Raw genomic sequence first — 6,000 nt, 5'->3', positions numbered from 1 at the left:
ATAGAAGAGAGTGAAGATTCCCAACTTAGAGCCAGTAAATATCTTCAACAAAATTATAGAAGAAAACTTCCCTAACCTAAAGAAAGAGATGCCCAAGAACATACAAGAAGCCTACAGAACACCAAATAGACTGGACCAGAAAAGAAATTCCTCCAGACACATAATAATCAAAACATCAAATGCACTAAACAAAGAAAGAATATTAAAAGCAGTAAGGGAAAAAGATCCCATAACATATAAAGGCAGACCTATCAGAAATACACCAGACTTCTAACCAGAGACTATGAAAGCTAGAAGATCCTGGGTGGATTTCATATAGACCCTAAGAGAACACAAATGCCAGCCCAAGCTACTATAACCAGCAAAACTCTCAATTACCATAGATGGAGAAAACAGGATATTCCATGACAAAACCAAATTTACACAATATCTTTCCACAAATCCAGCCCTACAAAGGATAATAGATGAAAAACACCAACACAAGGAGGGAAACTCCACTCTAGAAAAAGCAAGAAAGTAATCTTTCAACAAACCCAAAAGAAGACAGCCAAACAAACATAATTCCACCTCTAACAACAAAAATAACAGGAAATAACGATCACTTTTCCTTAATATCTCTTAACATCGATGGACTCAACTCCCCAATAAAAAGGCATAGTCTAACAGACTGGCTACATAAACAGGACCCAGCATTTTGCTGCAAACAGGAAACCCACCTCAGTGACAAAGACAGACACTACCTCAGAGTAAAAGGTTGGAAAACAATTTTCCAAGCAAATGGTCCAAAGAAATAAGCTGGATAGCCATCCTAATATCAATTAAAGTCGAATTTCAACTAAAATAACACACACATATGATTTACATGAGAACTTTGATTTAGCAAGAGATGCATGGTTATAACAAATAAATGTTTAAGAAGAAGCCAAGAAAGGTGGGGTGCACATGAACACAGTACCAGTAACATAGGCAACCTGAAGAAATGAACACAGAACCAAATACTCTAGACTATTCACCTCAATATATCAAATGACCCCTCCACACAATGGTGTTCAAGTGGGAAAGACATGAATCTGAATTTAGGTGCACAGATTCTAGTCAAAACATTCCAGGTCTCAAGTAATTTTGGAAACGTGAGTATATAATGTCCTCCAAGACTTTTGCAGTCCTGAGAAGGAATGAGGGCAGTCTTCAAGTAACCCATGCTTCCCAAACTAATTTGGAATATCTGTGTTATCTACCCTGGTATTGACTGAAGTAAACACATTGGAACTTCTTTGTCGTATGCTGAATATCTAGAGAAGAAAACCAAACAGCACCCTTCACCCTTTCTAAGACAATCATGTAAATCAAGACCCATTCTACGGTTGAACACATTAAGACTCAAAGAATTTAAGAGTGAGTTCTGAGATTCCTAATGGTGGAAGAGGACAATGGGTACAATGGAGAACTGAAAGTGATTGACTTAAAAATCAGTGATACAATAGAAACAGATACATAAAAGTTGGGATCTTAAACAGATGCACTTAGCACTTAAAACGAGCAGAATGCATAGAAACAAACACTTATCTAGGACTAATTGGCTACTCTGGGTCTTTTGTTGCTCCGTATCAATTTGAGGATTTTCTATTTATATGAAGAATGAGATGAGGATGTTGATTGTGATTTCAATCATTCAGTAAATTGTTTTAGTAGGAAGGTCTTTTTTTTTAAATGTTAATTCTATGAAGCTATACGTTTGGGAGGTCTTCAAATTCTAGTACCTTTCTTAATCTCTTTCTTCACACATTTAAAGTTTTCATTGTAAAGGTTTTTTTACCCATTTTGTTACGTATGTTCTTGCCATGTCCTCCGGTCGGGTCTGCTTGACAGGCTGAAAAAGTCTGTAAGCACTCAAGGAGGAAAAGAGTTTCAAGGAAGCTCACCTCCTGGAGTTTTGGCGTTCTCATTTACCCATATACTCATACTCTATTCCCACGTTAGTCTGGTGTATGGATCTACGAGCTCTCTTTTAATATTTTATTATAAATGCCTTTTAAGATTAAATTCTGTTATAGTTAAGTCTCCCCATTGTTTCAAGGTCCCAGAAGCCTGCAAGCTTGAAATCCAAGCTTGAAATCTGGCAGGAATGCAGAAAGGAAGTTACCTATTCAGTTACTAATTAAGCATTACAAAGACAGTAGCTCAGAGCTGGTCTGCAAAATATTTACCAAGGACAGTAGCAATTCTCACCCAAACAAGGGAATAATAGAGCTAGGGAATCCCACTGAGACCGAGATCTTCTCTACAGCTAGGTATAGCGAACTTCACTTTAGAAGCAAGTTGGTATATTCTTCTGTAGACCCAGGAAATAGGGTGTTGGGTGGGGTATTGCAGTATTCATGATAAGGTCCGATAGTGCAGAACCCCTGGTGGTGGGTTTAACAATAGACCAGTTTACACCTGGCTCCCTTCTTTTGCAGCAGCCTGGTCCCCACCTTCTTTGGATGTATACATTCCTTTTGTATTGCGTCACTGTAACTTGGTGGATTGTATTTTGCCCGGTTTCTTGTTATTTCTTTGGTATAAAAAGTTTGATGCTCGACCTGACACAATACATTCAGATTCTACACAATCTCTCGTTGGTCTGTCTGTCAACTGCCGACGCTTTGCCCACCTGCCCCAGAGACCCGTTCCATGCAAACAAAGGGATCCAGAGGGTCTGCGGCATATTCTAAATATTTTATTTGAGAAACTGGGAAGAACATGTCCATGATCTCTTTCTCAGAATGCTTGTTACTCATATGTATTAAGACTAGTAAATTTTTTAAGTCAATTATGTATTATAATACTTTGCTGGAATTATTGATTTCTATAATTTTTCTAGTTATATTTTGGAAACACTGAATATAAGATAATGTAATCTTCAATTGAAAATAATTTGACTTAATATTTTCCTATTTGTATCCCTTCTCTTGCCTTACTGCTCCAGCTAATGCTTCAGTTGAAAAAGTATAACGTAAAAACCAAAATTCTAGGCCTTTAGGCCTAGGCTTGAGAATGTGACCTTTGTGACTCAATGCTCCAAAGTATGCTAATCATAAAATAGATAGCGACATTCCTTCACCCACCCGCTTCCTGGCTTCAAAGAGTACTCATTCAAAGAAAGTCACCCTGACCCACCCTGACCATTGCTGGAACCCGCTATGCAAATGTGCTATTGTTAGGGGCTCTTAGAAACTGTGTTGAGAGATAACCTGCACAATTACCAGGTATTCCTTGTGACTTTTTTGACTTTGTACTTCTTTGTTGACTCTTAACTGGTATCTTTGGTATTTTCCAACAACGCCCTCCCCACCTCCTTGAGTTGTGGTTATCTTCCTTTAAATACCCCCTTACCCAGCTACTCAGGGCGCCACAGTTTTCTACCCCTGCATGGTGTATGACCGTGGGCCCAAGAGCGCTCTTGAATAAAAGTCCTCTTGCAGTTTGCAGCAAGACTGTTTCTCATGATTGATTTGGGGTGTCGCCTCTCCTGAGTCAGAACATGGGGGCATCTTCACGTTGTGGGTCTTTCACAATCACATTATGGATGAGCAGTAGGGATAGTGGGCAGTCCTCTCCCATTCCTTATGTTTATGGGGCTTATTAGTGGTTTTATTCATTTAGGATGATATTGGCCATGGATTTGTCATACATAACCTTTATCATGTTGGAATATGTTTCCTACAGTCCTAACTTGTTCTAGGGCTTTTATTAAGAAGGCATGTTGAATCTTATCAAAGACTTTGTTTTCTTCTATTGAGATGATCATGATTCTTGTATTTTTTTGTCCACGTATTTGGTTTACTACATTTGTTTCTTATATATGTTAAAAAAAAAAAAAAAAGAAAAAAAATGAAGCTGAAATATACTTTACTCTTGTAAGGCAATTCCCTCCAAATTGAAGCCTTTCTACCAGAAGTGAGGGGAAGGCTCATGAGACTAAGAAGAGAAAAACAGCACAGAACAGAACAGAGATACTTTAGTGGTTAAGAGCACTGGCTTTAAATCCCAGCACCCAAATGGTAGTTTAAATCACCGATACAGGTGAGTGATACACTGAGTGATACAACTCAGTTCCAGGGAATCTGCACCTCTTCTGGCATCTGAGGCACCAGGTATGGAAATAGTGCACATACATACAAGCAGGCTAAACACCCACACTCATAAATTTAAATTAAAAAGAAATAGCAGATTTAAGTATTCAGGACACCTTAGTGCAGGAGAAAAGCCATCAGGTTTACCATGCTGGTGAAGTTGTGAGGAGTATGGTAGTTGTAGGGCATGGGACAACCCTTTCCATAAATAATAAATTGGACTTTGCAACCTTTCATTGCTGAAAAGGAGATCAAAGTCTGGATTGCTGGGAAATGACTTTAATCTATACCTTGGGTGTCAGAAAACTTTAGTGAGGCAGAGCAGGAGGACCCTGGAGCAAATTAAGGCTATAATACAATAAGCCACAACTCAGGCCAATGGTGTGGTATATTCCAACACTCTAGTTTCTGGCAATTTATTACAAAACTCATCAACACATTTACTGTTCTAGAGCTAAGCTCCTCTTACTGCACCCTTACCTTCCTGTAACAGGTTAACTGTTCACTGGTTACAAAGCAACTTGTATCATTATACGAATTATGTAACAAAATATCAAATAAGTACCTAAGCCACCCACCAAAAGCTAAGCATTATCAGACATGCTGAGCCATAAGACTAGATCAGCAGAATAGCAATTCACAATATGGTCAAAATAGGGCTCAACTCAGGAAAAGATAGCCAAAACACCAATATCTCGACTTCTCCCTCACTTTACCATTGATTTTAGTGGATTCACTACCATAGCTGACAGTGCAGAGAAAACACAGGTTTGGTATAGATAGGACTTGTACTACTTGATGGCACACCAAAATCTGCTGCCATGGTGGACTCTGAAAATCTACCCACTTGGCTGAGCTTACACAATAAGTCTCATGAGCTCCTTGGTTTAGTGGTGCCAAGTCAAATGAAATGCTGACCACAGCTTTAGAATATCCATCACATTATAGGGTTGATTTGAGAAGCTGTTTGAACAACACAGAAGATCTTATTCACACTTCCTTTCCATAGCATCTACAGTATATTCACCTGCTTCCCTCATGTAACGTTGCTGTTAGTTTTGCTATTTTTGCCTAGGCAGTCAAGTTCAAAGCTTGCTGTCGCTTTCTCTGGGATTAAATTCTCAGGTGAATCCGATGTTCTTCAAATACATACTTCCAAGTACTTGTGGATTTTTTGCCACATAAGTTTCCGTTTTTGTTCAATGTATGTTTTTTATATTCTATTTTGGACTTACTAATCTCCTTAACTGTCTTTCTGATTTAAAAAGCCATCTTTAACTTCTTTATTTTAGCGACTGGAACAAGCAGTTAATGGCACTGTCTGCTCTTACAGAGGTCCCAAGTTCAATTCTCAGCAACTAGAGGTGGCTAATAATATGGCTATAATATGGTCTGATGCCCTCTTCTGGTTGTAGATGAACATGCATATAGAGCACTCATATACATACAATAAAAAAATAAAAATATGTATAACTTCCTTATTTTTGCAGTTGCCAGCCTTACACATGCTAGATAAGACTTTCTCAGCTCACTCCCGGTCCACCGCCCCCATTTTTATCTTGCATTCCCCATAAGGAATCTGCTTTTGCTCATTCTAGTTTAGTTTTCTTGATAACTTTTTCACCTTTAGTTCCAATATTTTCTTAAAAATTTAAACTTCTGATTTTGTGTTATTTTATAGTTTGTTGTTTTCTAAACATATTACACTTCAATGTAAGCTAGGAGTTATAATGTTTATCTGTCTCATGGGCATTCTTCCGTGTCTGTGGGAATATCATTTAGACCTTTATCATCTTTCACGATAAGTTAGTGCTATTACTTGTGTGAATCAGCATTCTGAAGTTTTAAAAGGAGACTTGGTTTGAGGTTCTCCTAGCTTTACAGA

The sequence above is a fragment of the Mus caroli genome, chromosome 2 (genome assembly GCF_900094665.2).
Source record: "Mus caroli chromosome 2, CAROLI_EIJ_v1.1, whole genome shotgun sequence".
Classification (NCBI taxonomy): Eukaryota; Metazoa; Chordata; class Mammalia; order Rodentia; family Muridae; genus Mus; species Mus caroli.
The sequence above is the reverse complement of the archived record's forward strand: the minus strand, read 5'-3'. Positions refer to the sequence as shown.